Genomic DNA, 17,845 nt, shown 5'->3' on the forward strand with positions numbered 1-17,845 from the left:
TAGATATTGTTCTGTCTTCAGATACCTGCTTTCTTACATATTCAGTCTCAGGTATTTGGTTCTGAAAATTAAGATGGCTGCATCCTGTATAATCTTCATATGTCAAAACTTCTGTACCATATCTTATTCAGTTTTAGCTTATATTTACTTTTGAGCTCTTCAAGTATTCTGCTGTCTGCTAGCTGATAAGGTTTTTCTCTTATCATTGTTTTCTTCTTATTGTAAAGCTGTGATGCATATCTGTAATTAGCTGATAATACAAAATAAATATATTTTCCTGTTCAGTCATGGGCATATGCAGTAAGAAGATCAGATCATTCACGTTTTCTCTAGCAAGAAATAATATCTCAGAAAAGACATTTAACTACTTCGGTAAATTTCACTCTCACATTTTCATGGCTAATCAATCAGTACCCTGAGCAATGCTGATACTTCACACATAACTTACATTTATATACCATTACAAGGAAGGTACGTACATCATGTTACAGTGCAATTTTCTGTCTTTCTTATCTTCTTACCAGGAGAGTGTAAGTCTGACCTTAATGCCTTGAAATCCAAAGCACTCACAGTCCTCAAACTACTGGTTCCTGATTAAAGCTTAATATTCTGCTGGTGTATTGCTAGCATTTCCTCTGAGCTGGCCTTTCTAACTCTTCCTAAAGCTCGATATTTTTAGATGATATTTGTGTTATCATCTCTGCTGTTTATCATTGAAACTAAGAAAACTGATCCAGGCTTTTGCTTTCTGGTTGATTTGCTCTCTTTTTCCTGTGCTATTTGAATATAATGAAAATAGTGACAATAAATTATCACTGTTTCAAGACTCTGATTCTTTACAACATTTCCCCATGTTACTAAAAATAAAATAAAATAAATAAAAAAATATTTTCTTCTGATCCTTGGGAAACAGTTCACCTAATCCAAGGGAAGTAAGAGATGATCCTGAAAACTTGCTATATAACCTCCAAAAGTGCAGTTATTAACAGAGGAGACTCAAATGTAGTGCACGCCCAACTACAGCTTAGAAAAAAGCCAGGCGTATTTTATGTAACCAGTTCATCCTGGTTTTCATCCACTTCCGAGCACTGAGACATCTTTTCTGCATGTCCGTATACTTATGGAAAGTAGTGACTTTACACTCCTATTGGTCTTGGTGCTTCTTTCAGTGGCACTTGATGCCTCCAGGATGAAGTCCCATTTCTCTGCATATGTCATCATGGTAGTGTAACATTCTCTTTCTTAGATTATTTTTAAATTTGCCTCTAGCTTTATTCATGGCTGTGAGATTAGCTAACTTTTTTAGAGCATGGTGCTAATAACACCAAGGTTTGGGGTTTGATCCCTGTATGGGCCATTCATTGGAGGGTTGGACTCAATGAGTCTTGTGGGTCCCTTCCAATTCAGAATGTTCTCTGATTCAAATACAGCTCATTATTATTACCTGTTGTTTGACTTTTCTGCAGACATGCTGACACCTGTGTTTCTAAATTATCAGGGGGTGAACTATCAATAATTTCAATAGCATTCCTGACAGATTATATTTCCTCCTCATGACTAAGAAACTCAACTAAAATTCAGATGTGAATCTTATAAACATCCATGCTGTAATATATGATTTGGAAGTCTAGTAGTATCAGTATATGAAGAGGCAGGATTACATTTTCATATTCCATAGCAGTGAAAAAATAATTTAACACTGTACCCGGCAAAGGTACACAGTATTTCACTACGGTCATTCAACATCTCCCACTAGTGTTACAGAACCAGGAAGATCATCAACTCTGCTAGTCTTTCTGCCATACCCATGAAATATTCTCAACTCATTCCAACTTTAGTCAGTAGTTAATTATACTACGAAGCATGATTGACTATATTGTTTCTATATTGAGAGAGCTCCATTAACTTTCAGCAAGACAGATGATCAATTTTAGGAGCCTGCTGCTTATGCACAGCGTCCTTCCTGCTGTGCCCCAATTTATTTGCAGGACATTTTTGTTACTGTACTCACCAGGATGTGTTTTATGGCCTCATTTCTATCTTTTTTTTTTTCTTTTTTTTTTTTTCTTTTTTTTTTTTAAATATAGTTAATGTTAATATAAAACTAATCATTCAACACATTTGAGTCTTTTCTTATGAGGTATACTTACACATTTTATTAGAAAAATAGATTTTTTTCTCATATAGAGTTCAGCAGAATTTCCCTGTAACATGACTGGAATAGAACTTTATTAATTTCTGCATTTTTTTGAGGTTATATACAACTAATTCACTGAATGCCTCAGTATTTGTGGTATCCACAGTTCATTAGAAATAAGTTAGGTATCTCACATTGGGGAAAAGTCCTTAAGAAATAGGCTTAAGTATCTATGGAGTATTAAAATAGATTAATTTTAGTTGGAAATTAATCTGATTTTTTTGTTGAAAGTTAGAAAATCTATTCAAGTTTTCATAAATTATTTGTCTGTGAAAAAAAAAAAAAAAAAGAAAAAAAACAAAAACCCACAAGAAAAGAACAGATGAAAAGTATCAGTGACAAGTTTTATTGTCCATGGAGGCCAATCAACTTCTGGAAAATCAAACTAAATTTTAAGACATGAGTGACCTTTCAGGTCACCCATACAACATAAATTTCCTTTTTACTTGTCAAGAGAAAGATTAGTTGTCTTCAGTCTGTCTTTGCCTTGGTACTCTAGCGGGAAGGAAAATAAAATACCTTGCAAAAGACAGAAAATTAAGCAAATAATGATATATTCAGCTAGATCCCACAGTCACATAATCATGAGAGCAGAACTGCTGGCACCACTCAAGCCTTCTTACTCTGCAATTAGAAATAGCTTAACTAAGTTTTTCTATTCCAGATCTTTCAAATAACTCAATTTTAGTCTTTTCCTGACTACTGTCTTGTCCTTTGGAAATTTTCTTGCTTTCTCTATTAAAGTATTTAGAGAATTTTTTTTCCATGTCATCTTTCTTTATTCTTTTTTGGCTGGAAGCTATATTTGTCCCTTAATTTCTGCTTCTGTTCAGAGCCATAAGCAATGCATAGGTAGGAATAGCTTCATGAAGAATCCTTTCCCTTTTGCAACAACACCATTATGCATAAATAATGGTATTATAGTCAAAAATCTTTTACTTTTTTAATCATCTGCAAAGTATTTTAAGTGCTCCTGATTATCTGATAATTTTTAAATTTAATTTCGTTCTTCAGAACTCACAAATTATTCCACTTGGATTATTATAATTTACTTTTTTTCTGAATCTAAACTTGTTGTTGGTCAGGCTTTCAACTCACAACAATTTAAATGGAATTTAGTTCAATATCCTATATATTTTTAAGCTTTAAACACTACTATTTCGTAATATTATTTTAATTGAGTTCTGAATTGGGCTCTTCAATTAACAGGTTAAGTATTTGCTATTATGTGACATAGATAATAGCTTGGACTTGAAGCAATGCTTTTAAAATCCCAAAGTTCTGCAAAAAATTTTTGAAGAGGGGATGGCATTTATATAAATTTTTAAAATGTGAGTTGTGACATCTGTCTTAAAGTACCTGTCTCGTTTACTAGAAGAATGTCCAAGGCAGCTCATTTAGACTAGAAAATCAATATTTTGACACTCAGAATACTTGTGCTAAGGTAAATCAGGCCATGAATTTCACAAGCTCTCCAAAATTGTCTGCCTAGATTAAGACTTTTTTTTCTAATATTTCAGTCATTTTCCTCTTTCTTATTAAAAAATGCATATATGATATTGATTTACTTCTTCAAGTGTAATATTTTGAAATTTTCTTTAATAAAATGTCATAGCTCCTTGCTCTGTATGTATACACATATATGTGTATGCATATATATATCTCCACACATGTATATGTATTTATGTACATGTGTCTAGAAATATTTATCAAGCAACTTTCTGTTCAGCAATTTCTGTAGCCTTTACAAAAAAAAAAAAAGCGGCTATGTTCTCTTAAAAATCTTGTCATATCTTTTTCATTGCTAGAGAGCTCCAGCTCCAATGACTGCTTTGGCAGCATCATTATTTACATTTTTTTAATTTTTTTTTTCTTTACTTATTCTGCTTATTAATCAACTTCCCATTCCTTCCTCTCCTCTCAGGCAGCAGTTTCTGAGACACCTGCATCATAGATTAGTTTTATGATGGGTCTTCAGTGTAACAGTGAGGTATTAAAACATAAACAGGCATTTAATAGAAGAACATGAAAAGGAATGAGAGAGGATCTAGGGGATCAGTGTTATTTGGACTGAATCTGCCTTCTGCATGCATACAGCTTTCAAAAGCCTGTTTAGGATATGAGGATTATAGCCTTTGAATTGATCCTGGGTCGATATGCCCTTTAATTTTGATGATCTAATAAGAATCCTATGGAGATCAGAAAGTGTATAGGTGTGAATAGTTTAGTCTGGTGAATAGGTTGATATATTTCCACCAAGATAATCAAAGGGCTAGAGACTCTGCTCTATGGGTAAAGGCTGAAGGAGTTAGGTCTTTTCTCGTGGACAAAAGAATGTTCAAGGACGACCATATCACAGTATTCCAGTACCTAAAAGGTGGCTACAAAGACAATAGAGGCTCTCACTTCATAAAGAGCCACGGGGACTACAAAAGCCAACTGCTACAAATTGCACCAGGAGAGGTTTTATCTTTAAATAAGACAGAATTTTATTTCTGTGAGATGAACAATACACTGGGGAAAAAAAAAAAAAAAAAAAAAAAAAAAAAAAAAAAAAAAAAAAAAAAAAAAAAAAACACCTCCCTAGGGATATGGTAGTGACCCATCACTCCCATCACTGTAGGTTTTCAAGATGTCATTGGACAAGGTGATAGATAATCAAAACTAAGATTAATTTCTTACAAAAGTTTGGGCAAGATGATCTTTTGAGAACCACTCCAACACAAGCTGTTCCCGATTCTAAGGTTCTGTGTTTAATTCACACACTAGATTGAGCAAGGAAACTCAGCTAATATTCCAAGAGGTATTGTGGTCTGCCAAACAACTTGAAGGTTCAGCCACCCTTATAAAACCTGGGCATCTTCCTCTATTCCTATTTCTCAGGATTTCTAGTTTTTCTCTGTACAAGGATTTATTCTCTGTCTGACAACAGAATCAGATCCACTATCTCCTCCCATGTCCCCTGGACTTTTGCTGTGTAATACTGTCAAAGAAGAAAAAAAAAAAAAAAAAAAAAAGGAAAAAAAAAGGAAAAAAAAAAAGACTCAGGAAGAACATGAGGTATCTCATATTTGTACTTCAAAGAAATACAGACCCATAGTTACATGCTGTAACAACGCAAAAGATATTTTTTTTAGCTTTGAAAATTTCTAGGAAAAGAATAAAATGGTACAGAAGTGTAAAGGTATTCCTATGATTATGAAAGATAAATGCCTCAAAATTTTGTGGAAACACTCATACCGACATTTTTCTAAGCAGCTTATTAACATATTTAATATTTCATCTCAACTTTTGGCTGAGAAGGTCACATGATAATGAAAAACATATAAGTGACATTTTGCCTATAGTATATATTTCTTTTTTAGTTTTCTTTTTTTCTTATGTAAAATGAGTTATTGACACATATGTTGAACATAATGCAATACTTTTCTAGATGAAAAGGCATACATTTCAAGGAGTTTTTCTTGGCAATGCTGACTTGCTATGGGGATAGACTTTTAGAGTTAATGAGTTGTCTTCAAATTATAAAAATTTAGCAGAGTAGTGAAGAAATGGAAAGTGAAAACTTAATATGGACTAGACTTGCTGTGCCGGTTTTGGCTGGGGTTGTTTCTTCACAGCAAGTGGTGCAGGGCTGTGTTTTAGAATTGTGCTTTACACAGACCTGATGATACAGAAATGTTTCAACTATTGCTAAGATAAAAGAGCCTGCTTTTTGTACTGTCATGATGGTGAGGAAGCTGGGGATGCTTGGGAGATTGGGAGGCAATACAGACAGGACAGGGAACCCAAAGTGACCAAAGGGATATTCCAGACCATATGACTTCATGCTCAGTAGATAAAGTGGTAGAAGGAAGGAGGAAAATGAGGACATTTGGAGCGATAATGTTTGTCTTCCCAAGTAATCATTATGTGTGCTGCTCTCCTGGAGGTGGCTGAACACCTGCCTGCTCAAGGGCAGGTTAATTAATTCCTTTCTGTTATTTCCTTGTATTTGTGTTTTTTCTTTCCCAATTAAGTTGTCTTTATCTCAAACCACGAGCTTTCTCATTTTTACCCTTCTGATTCCTTCCCCAAACCCACTGGTGACAGAGTGAGTTAGTGGCTGTGGAGGGATTTGTTGCTGGTTGAGGTTAAACCATGATGCTTGCATTTCGTGAAATAAAGATCGATCTACAAAAAGAAGCAAAAAAATAACCGACCATAAAACCAGCCAACAAACAAAAAACACCACAACCTCTTATGTAAAATCCTTTATAAGTATAAACCAAAAACTGGTGACACTGGGACTGTGTCAGAGATAGAAACAGGAGGAACCAAGTAAATAATAAAAGATGATACTATGAAAGTGAATGTTATCTTATTAGAAACCTGAATGCTGACAAGTTTATTATAAGCATCAAGACAAAGAAGGTTTTAGGTCAAAATTTGAAGAAGGAAAATGGCACAGTTCCTCATAGGTTTAGGTAAATAACTAGAGAAATTTAATAGATTCATATTTTATAATGATGGAGACTGGCCATGATGAGTCAGCTGGGAATAGGAAGTGAAACCTCAGTAATAGTTTGTGATGAATTAATAATTTTGAAGAGCTGTGAAACTGAAACCATGGTTTTTTTACACATCACAAAAGAGGTAAGGGAAAAGGGTACAGAGAAGACTAACACAGTCAATAAAAAATTAGGAAAAATATTAAAAGTATCCTTCTGTATTGAAAACAGGACAAAAAAATAATTTTTTTATTTCACAAAACCAGAAAGTAGACATAACTTTAACTCCACAGGGATATGATAGAGCTGGATGTAAAATCATGCTCTTGTGCTATGAAAGCCTAAAATTTCAACTCTGTTCTGGTTTTATTTGTTGTAACCTCAACTTATTCAAATATTTTGTACTGGAAAAAATATTTTGTTACCTTAAACAATATTGAAAATAAATAAAGAATGAGATATATGTGATAACTAAAATAATGTAAATGAAACATTGTTTTTGAATAACCAACAATACTAAATACATTAGACAACATTTTAACTATTTAAGGGCATGTCTTTAACAAATAATATGAAGAAATCTGCCAAAACACAAATAACTGATAAGAAAATGTTTACTCTCCATTATTTCATAATAGTTTATGAATTTCATAATAGTCTTTTTTCTTTTGCTTATAGAATACTTAGATATATTTCTTCTAAGGCCATTTGTAAACGTCTGAATAGGTACAAAATGATTGCTAAGAGTCATGCCTGATTCAATCTTATTTTACATGCAGAAGCTCTCAGCACTGTATTCAATATTATTACTTTATTAGATACTCTTAAGATACTTTTTTACTGACAGCTAAATGAGATTTCTGCTAACAAGTACCTACTTATTTCTGGCCTTAAAGAAGTAATTTACAAATGCAGCGTGAAATGAGGTGTTGGCAGTTTTTTGTTATGTACTTAAACAAAATTCAGGTGCCTTGAAAAAGGCAAAAAAACCTATCAGCTAAATGGAAAAAGCTGTGCTTTTTAAGTGTTTTAGCCTGCTTCTTACTTGAATCAATTAAGAATTCTCTGTGCCTTGTCACAGTATGTGGCTCCTACAGCATGAATACTTTATGCTTCACTTGTTCTTCTGTAATACCTCCCAAGAAGAAAAATGCAGGTTTCTTTACTTTTTGTTTCTTCCCCCTTTACCATAGGCAGCACAACTATGCATCATGAAAAAGTTTAACATTTAATGTATAATAATTAGACTACCTATTCTCATTAATTTCTTATTTTGTATGTAATTTAGGCTTACTTTCTGTCATGATTTAACTCCAGATGGAAAAAAAAAAAAAGCCCTACAGAGACACTTACTGTCCTGACTGGATAGGAAAAAGAACCAGAAGGGTAAAAGTGGCATTAAGGCAGTTTAAGTGGTAAAGAAAAAGCTGTGTATACAAGCAAAGCAAAACAAGGAATTCATTCACTGCTTTCCATGGTCTGGCAGCAGTGTAGCCATCTCCAGGAAAGAAAGGTTCCATCACATCTCATGGTCACAGGAGACAAACACCGTCACTCCAAATGCTCCCTCCTTCCTTCTTCTCCCATCTTTTATATGCTGGTATGACACCATATGGTCTGGAATATTCCTTGGTCAGTCGTGGTCAGTTGCCCTGGATGTGTTCCCTCCCAACTCTTTGTGTCCCTCCAGCTTTCCTCTTTGATGGAGAGGCATGAGAAGTAGAAAAGACCTTGATGCTGTATAAACCCTGCTCAGCAACAGCTTAAACATCCCTGAATTGTCAACACCATTTTCAACACAAATTTCAACCATAAGGCCTCTACCAGATTCTATGAAGAAAATTAATTCTTTCCCAAGCAAAGACATCAAAATTTATTACCCATGTTTTTGAGTCAATTGTCTCTGTGACTGCCTAAATTTAACAATAACTTTGACTACACATGGATTCCTGCACTTATAGACTTCTAAATGATTCATAAGTACCATAAACACTTCTAAGTGTTTATGGTACTTATGAAACGACATTTTTTGTTGATCCTGCATAGCTAAATTGTCCTAAAATAATCACAGAATCACTGAATGGGTCAGGTTGGAAGGGATTAGCTTTCTTGGACCTCTACAAGGTCCCTCAGAGCCTCTTTTCATGGATTCTTCAGAGAAGATCCCTGAAGAGACTAAAATTAGCTCTCCTGAAGTCCATGGCTGTAATCTCACTTGGGGAAATAACAAAGATCACAGTGGTTCTTACATGTATGTATTCTAGTAAAGCCTATGAAAATTAATAATTTTGGTAAAAACACGTAACTATTATTAGAAATGTCAAATACCTGTTATTGGATGTGATTCTTCTCAGGGAAAAACAAAAACAAAACCAAAACAAACCCAAAAAAAGCCACCACAGGAATCCAAAACACACTATCACACTATTTTACTTTGGCCAAGTAGAGAAGAATTATGCGTGATGTTTGCAGAAGTATTGACTTAAAAGTGGATTCTGGCTTTGGGGTCTAAGTAGCATTAGGATGAAAACACCCAAATTGGTAGTCCTGTCCTTAAAAAGAACAAAAGTAAAAAAATCTTTTGTATTATACAATTAGATTTTCATTGTGTCCTCTTCAAGTTAGTAGTCATTGAAAGCAATAGACTGCTGACAGAGTCAAGATTATGGAACCTGTGTACATCATAAAATTTTTATAGTGCAGGTAAAAAACAAAGCGTATTTTTGTTTTGCTGAGGTTTTTTGTGCTTTCAGTCCATTGATCTTGGGTGACTTTTTGGGAATGATAAAGAGATTCTAATATTGTTTAAATATTTATGCTGATGATAGATATGTAACTGCATTCCTAAGCTCTGCCAGTTCTGTTGATCAGATCTGCTTACCATGCTCTCTCCTAATTTTTTCAAAGACAGAACATGTTTGTTTGTTTGTTTTAAGGATGTTTTAGTCATTGACCAAAATTCAATACAAAAGTGAAATGTTTTAAATTTTAACCAGCAATGAATGTACACTATATACTCTTGGGTATTCACAATAACATATTAATGACCTGCTTATAGTTAGGTAGAAAAAACATAACTTTAATACCAAGGAACTTATTATTGAATGAGTTAAAAAACCCCTTTAAATTAAAATAAAAAATATTTTTCTTAACTTAATTTTATGTCTAAGATTTTTCAAGAGTTTATTTATATAAGAAGTAGAAAAACTGTGCTGTTAGGTAATTCTTATGTACTTAGAACCGAATCTAGAAATGCTATGGAGAAATTATCCAAACAGATTTTGGTCTCCTCATAATAGGTGTATTATAGAAAAATTCCATATGTAACAACAGTTAAGCTCATATTCAGAATTTGAACATGTTACCAGATGTCTTGAGTCCACTAATCCAAATTGTAAAGACCTCTCCTACTCTTAAAACTTGAGTAGATGCTTACACACTTTTCTGACTTTAAATGTACTCTTCAGAACGGTATTACAACACAGGAAAACCATTTGTAGTATAGTGGAAGTACATGAAGCTAGATGGCATTTTGAGAAACATCAAAAAATTGTAGTTAATACTGAAAAACAGAGTAAACCAAACCAAAGGTAATTTTTTTTTTTTTGTATTTATCAATGAAATTCTGGCTGAAGTTTTTCATTATCAGATATCTTTAAACTAGAGGATATTAAGTGACTGTTAAATGTAAACAACTACTTCAAAGCTGGACTGCACTATTCTACCTTTATTTTCTTTTTGAGTAGTAAAAGATATGCTATGTAGTTTTCAACTTAATATTCTTATAATAGGGTCCTATAATAATATCATGGTTAGGATTAGAAGGGACCTTAAAGATCATCTAGTTCCAGCCTCCCTGCTATGGACAAGGACATCTTCAGCTTGATCACGCTCCTCAAAGCCCCATTCATCCTGGCTTTGAACACTTCAAGGGATGTGGGGCACCCACAACTTTTCTATGCAACCTCTTCCAGCGCTTCACCATCCTCACAGCAATGAATTTCTTCCTTATACTTAACCTAAACCTACTCTCTTTTGTTTTGAAGCCATTCCTCCTATCACTTTATGTGTTTTTTAAAAATCCCTCTCCAGCTTTCTTGTAGCCTTCCCTTAGGTACTGGAAAGTGCTGTAAGGTCTCACTGGAGCCTTCTCTAGGCTGGACCTACCCAAGCCTCAGCCGATCTTCATAGAGGTGCTCCAGCCCTCTGACCATCTTCATGGTTCTCCTCTGGACTCACTTCAAGAGGTCCAGGTCCTTCTTATGTTGGAAGCTCTAGAACTGCATGCAGTACTCTTACAGGGGGTCTAAACCAGAGTGGCTTGTAGGGAGAGAATTCTCTCCCTTGCCCTTCTGATCACACATCTTTTCATGCAGCTCAAAACACAGCTGGATTTCAATGTGTCTGCAAGCACAAGGTTCTGTTGTGCTTCTGGTCCACTCCCAAGACCTTCTCAGGGCTGTTTTCAATCTGTTCTCTGGCCACCCTATATCTGTAGTTGGATTTGTCCAGGTACCCTTGCACTTGGTCTCATTGAACTTTATGAAGTATACATCATCCCACCTCTCAAGTCTGTCCAGGTCGCTCTGGATAGCATCCCCTTCCTCCAACATATCCACCACATGGCTTGGTGTCATTGGCAAACTTGATGAGGGTGCACTCAATTCCACTGTCCTTGTTGCCCAGCTCCTGAGAAACATCATTCCTTTCCTTCTGAGAACCAGAGTGATTCTTAATTTTTCTTAAGCTTATGTTTTTTCTCAGTACATATATACTATATTTTTCTAAAATATAATTTTAAACAATTGAAATAATAGTCTCAGGTTGAAAAGGACAAACAAGGAATACATTAACAGAAACAAGGTAAGAGATTGATGCTCTTATTCTGGAGAGAGCGGGAAAGAGAAAACATTGTGATAAAAGAAAATGAGTGAACATAAATTTTTAGTGTAACAATCTGAAAAAAACAAATTCATAGACCAGAACTATAGTAAGTATAAATGACAAATAAACTGTACTAAAATTGTTCTAAGCACTTTCTTAATGTAAAAGGCTTTTTAAATACTAAGGATTTTTTCAAACATTTAAAGTAAATCTAGGTTTTAGAGCCAGGGAACATACTCCTAAAAGACAAAGCAAAGAATTGTACATGAATCTTACTACTCAGAGAGGGAACTTATTCTCAGTGACATTCTTGATACCTAAATTTATTTGTGTGTATTCTCACAAGGGTTTTCTAGAATATAGCAGGTTTATTTATATGTACTTGTGACTAGTTTCCAAAAAATTATAGTTTTAGATTTTCAAGGCATTCATATTTATCATAAATTTGTTAGTGATCTGATTTTCTAGTATGCTGTCCAAACTTAGAAATATTCAAATCAAAATAGAAATTCTTTACCTTTCAAGAAAAGGGTATATCTTAAAAAAATAACACCATCACAATGCACCCTTCTAAACAAGACATCAACATTTAGTGATGCAAGAAGCTCCCCTAAAGGCTTTTTGTAATAACAGCCCTTTTGCAGCAGATTCAGGGGCACTGAGTATCCTCTTAAATTAGTAGCAATCCATGCACAATACTTTTAGTGACTCTTCTGCTTGCAGATGTATCTAGGTATAAACATAGAGACAATCTCCTGCATATTTGGAACAAAACTATTTTTTGTTATAGTTCTTTTCTAGAGGTATGCACTCATTTATCAATACATGTATTAGTCTACTGTATAACAGTGCATAGATGTCTGTAAATGAAAATATATGTATATAAGCAGACATATACATTTATACATATGTGTGTATAGATAAAGACATATCCATTTATGGTGGGAAAATAGCAAGGAACGAAGTAGATAATTGAATTTTCTGATGTAATATAATAGTCAGCATGACTCAGTCTGCATTGCTATTATGGATCAATGTGTTAAATGAATCTTGCTGCCTGAATTTCTGCGGCTGCCAGCTATCTTTGAGCAGTGATTCATTTAGTAAGCTTTGGCTTGACTTTGGAATAGCATGAGACTTGGAAATAGGATCCAGATATCACATCAACTTCAGTGCCTCAAAAAGCCCTAAACAATAAGGAGATCTTCAGTAATTTAGTCATGAAAGAAAAGAATGAGTTAGTTTTTCCATGACAAATTATAGTTTAAAGAAGTTATATTTTACTGGATATTTAAAAAATGGAGTGAAATAATATGCTGAAAAATTGAGTGTCACTTCATAATGGTTTTGCTCAAGTCCCAGACTGGAGACTGTTGCAGCCTCTCAGTGTTTCCTGGAGCTCTGCAGAGGCCAGGGTTTCTCTACGGTTCAGGAGCTGGGGAGGATTCCTCAGGGTCTGTCTGGGTACTGCCAGGGCAGGGCAGCCAGCAACACCAGGGGAGCCCCAGGCACGAGGACCTGGAGCATGGACATGGGATGGGGAGCCCTGAAGAGGTTGTAGTGACCTCAGTGCCCTGACAGTATTCAAGATTCTTATTCCTTTTCTAACTGTACAGCACAGAGACTACTAATTCTTGCTACCTGAATATCCCTGAGAGGAATTTTTATAGGGAAGGATCTTGCTCCATGTTCCTTCAGATGTTCCATTTTCAAGCTTCCGTATCACGTTGCCCAAATCTTGTCATAGAAAGGACCAAATTCCCTATTTGAAGGTACCTGTCTGTCCTGGGTTTTAGTTTAGGATGTATTCTATCACCATCTTCAGTTAATGGCCCATCAATGCCTTTTGCATGACTCAGAGATAACTCCCTCTGGGAGTTATCTCTCTCTTTAATGGGCCATCGAAGCCCTCTTCCATGACTCATCATCCCATTGTGAGATGCTCCGCCCATGGGGAAGAGCCAAGCATTCTCACCTGGATATAAGCTGGGATTTGGGACAGTAGAAGCAGCCCTCACCCACTGGATTCTCAGAGGGCCGGAGCTACCAGTCCTTTCTACAAAATTTCTATATCAGGAAGACCACCCCGTCTGGACTGTTTCCATCACCCTGATCAGGTTGTATTCTGACTCTGTCAGTGGTTTTTCTTTTTTGTATTTATTTTATTTTATTCTATTTTATTTTTCTTTTCTTCTCATCAAATTTTATTTCTGACTTAGAGCCTCTTACTTGGTTTGTTTTCAAAACCACAACACTGTCATATTTAAATCCTTTTAGCATTACACTAAAACCTCTGCCCTTTCAGTTTCTGAGTAAAACAATTCTCTGAAATTAAATATTAGAGACATCTGCCTTTAACAGTCTTATTGCTTATAATACTACTTGGTGACAATCAATCAAGAATCTTGAAAACGAAATGTAAAAATTTCATATGGACATTATTATGAAACATTCTCATATCTGCTGTAGCCAAATATGGTTTTAGTATAAGCATAGGAATCCCCATGCATTATGAAATTCTGCAACATACTCAGTCTGACAAGAAGAAAGACTGCAATAGTCAGGCTCATCTCAACACTTACATTCATTACCTTGTTTATCAGTGAAATTTTATCACTCATACCTCAGAATCCTCCAAAATTTGTAACTCAGGCCATGAACCATTCATGAATAAAATAATAAGAGTGGTTTCCGTATATGAATGTAAGCCACAGTAGTTACCTCTGTCAAATGCCTACGGGCAAACAGCTGAGGAGATAAAGTCCCACAAGGTTCCTTGAGAGAGCTGGGCATTCCTTTCCTTCAATAATCAGTGATCAAAATATTGAATAATAAATTATCAGTGTTGAAAATTAGAATAAAACTTAAAAAAAAATCTTATTTTGCAGACAGACAATGGTTAGCAAACAAGTGAGTAACCAATCATAGATCAGTCATTTTACATGAAGGTCAAAAGAATACACCAAATTTAACACATATCCTTTCCTGATATTGTCAAACACCTGTAGAAACAGTCAACTTGAATACAATCTCTTTGATTTTATAAATAAAAAGGACTAAAATATATAACCAAGAACTGACATCAACTATTAAGAAAACTGTCTGACATAGGAAGTAAATCTCTCGATGAAGGCATTACAGATAGTGTAAAAGGAGTACATAAGCTTTTCTTTGTCTTTCCACTTCGGAACGCATAATCTCTTCACATTGGCGTAATGAATTCTGATCACACAGCTATGAGCATGTGCTCATAATATCACTTTCTGTCATTTTATTTATTATTGTTTATATGAATATGACAATGACAGAACAATTGACACGGTGGCCACAATTCTGAGTCAAATCAAACATTGGAAGGTAGCTGTAGCATGTCATTGCAATATGTAATTCCTGGGGTTTGGGTATTTTTTTTAATCTTTGACATTTCCAAGGGAAAACAGGCTTCAATTCCACCCAAACTGGCAATGTGTCTTCACTATTTTTTAAAATATGTAACTTCTCAGAAGAATCTTCAAATTCTGTTTAATTTATTTTGCTTCACAGAGGTATTTAATTCAGTCTATTAAGAGCAACAAAGTAAATTTTTTGTTGCATCTATTGTCACCCACTAGCAAAGACAGAAGGGCTACTATTAGCAGGCTTCAAGTGTTCTGGACTTACACAGAAATTTCCTTAATTTCCTTGCCTTACATTAATATTTTCTGTAGGCATTACTATTTTAGCTCTGCACCTGTTAAGGTCTGGCTGTCCCCTAAGTAGAAAAAAAAAAAAAGAAAAAGGGATTTTTCTTCAGGTACACCCATATGCTTAAAAGACCTACACAGCAAAATTTTTCAAGACTTAACAACTCGTATATTGAATTAAAAAAGAAGTAGTGGGACTACCTAGATTACTTGTCTCTGAATCTTGACAGTAAATATTACTAAAAAAAATTTACAGTTAGATTCTGAGCTGTATCTTGAAGATTCAAATGCTGTAAAACTAGGGAAACATTTTATAAAATATATTTTAATATTAGTTTTCAAATAAAATCTAATTAGTAGATGGAATAATTTGTCACATAAGTTCTAAACTGTATTTTAAAGGATACTTACAGACATCACCACTGAAAAAAAAAAACTGAAATAAAATCTGCCCTTGAGTGCAAGTGCATTAAACATAAATAAGTTATTTTCAGAAGAGTAGAAACACATTACTTGCTGTGACAGAAAAATGTAATATTTAAGTTGAAGACATTTATTATCAAATTTAGAAACTACTAGTACCACCTACTGGCAAAACTGCAAAACTGAAAAATATTTTCTCTTTATAATATTCTGTAATACCACAATAACAAACAGATTATTGTAACTCTAATATCCTCTTTGATTGGAAACAATATGCAGTTAGGCATAGGAGATTAATTTGAGTACTTAGGGTACATTTTTTATGAACTAAGCTACCACCAAATAGTTATAAACAAAACAAAACAAAAAAGAAATTTAAAAAAAAAAAAAAGAAAATAAGTAAAAAGCAGTCATTATTGTAGTTTGGTAAGGTACATAATGGCATAATTTAGAAACTAGCAAAGAAAATCATCTCATATTTCTAATTATATGGACTTGTTTCCTTGGCTTTCTTTGCTGGGTTGATATTTTGCTTTTGACAACCAGCAACACTTAAATGGCATTCAGTTTATCCTTTAGTACTTCAGGAGCCACTGGAAAATTTCAAGATAAATGAGGATTAGGTTGATCTGGATTTTCTCAGATATGTAGACTCCTCTCCTCTCCTCTCCTCTCCTCTCCTCTCCTCTCCTCTCCTCTCCTCTCCTCTCCTCTCCTCTCCTCTCCTCTCCTCTCCTCTCCTCTCCTCTCCTCTCCTCTCCTCTCCTCTCCTCTCCTCTCCTCTCCTCTCCTCTCCTCTCCTCTCCTCTCCTCTCCTCTCCTCTCCTCTCCTCTCCTCTCCTCTCCTCTCCTCTCCTCTCCTCTCCTCTCCTCTCCTCTCCTCTCCTCTCCTCTCCTCCTCCTCTCCTCTCCTCTCCTCTCCTCTCCTCTCCTCTCCTCTCCTCTCCTCTCCTCTCCTCTCCTCTCCTCTCCTCTCCTCTCCTCTCCTCTCCTCTTTTTCTCTTTCCTCTATTGAACATCTGAAATCTAGTTAAACTCCCCCCAGCTTTCTCTTGGACAATTTGCAAGTAAAATTTTGTCAGACTTTGTTGCCAGCAGTATGTCTCTACACTGATTAAAAGAGCTATGCAAAACAAGAAAGCAGCTGGTCTTTAACTCAGCAGGTAGCATGTTTCATTGAGGCCCTCAAACTTTCTGTAGCAAGCCTATACCCCAATTTACTATTCAAGCCAAACAACCTGAGAAAAATCTGTACTTATTCTGAGTTATGCAACTGGAAAAAAAGCATGTTTCGTTTTCATTATAATTTCCTGCGACACCAAAGAACATTTGAGTAAAATGTACCTTTTCTACTGCTAACAGTATTATCCTTGCCTGGTCAGAAGCACCCTATATTAAATATATATATATATATATTTAATTTTTTAAATAATATATATATACACACACATTTATGACTTAATTGTCTCTCACTTTTTCTCACTTATTTCTTCTGTTTCAAGGCAGACTATCATCTCCATTCTCAAATTTTGCTCTCAACTGCAGTACCTAACACATCAATAAAAGCTATGAACAGAAGTACCAAAAAATGGCCTATTGACCTGCCCCAATCTAAGCTATTTGCAAGCTGAAAACCAGTTTTTGTCAAGAGAAACATTTACATTACTCTCCCACTTTATCTTCCATTTTATGACTCTTTAGTTTTAGTCATTAATCTCTGATGTGGAACCTTGCTAAGTGCTTTTGAAAATCTAAATATATACCATCCACTGAATTGTCCTTATCTGTTGTGGCAGTAATATCTTCAAAGAACTCCAGAAGGTTAGTTAAGCATGACCTCTCCTGTCTGAACCCATGCTGACGATCCTTAATCAAGCTATGTGGATTTACTTTACTTTGGACACTTCATATGAGAGTTCCTGTATTTTCTCCCAGCAAATTATAAACTTACTGTTTTCTCTCATGACAATTTAAAGGAATATAATGAAGTTCTCTTGGATGCTTTTCAGTCCTTAGGAATCTCCCCTGAGTTGTGTGAACTTTTAAAATGTCAGTGAAGAATTAAATTATTTCCCTGCTTGGTTCCCTTAGTAGTTTTTTGCTGATCGGAAGAGATGGAAATATTTCAAGAGCTTTATTAGATATGGCCACTCCTTATATTTACAGTT

The sequence above is a fragment of the Sylvia atricapilla genome, chromosome 2 (genome assembly GCF_009819655.1).
Source record: "Sylvia atricapilla isolate bSylAtr1 chromosome 2, bSylAtr1.pri, whole genome shotgun sequence".
NCBI classification, from domain to species: Eukaryota; Metazoa; Chordata; class Aves; order Passeriformes; family Sylviidae; genus Sylvia; species Sylvia atricapilla.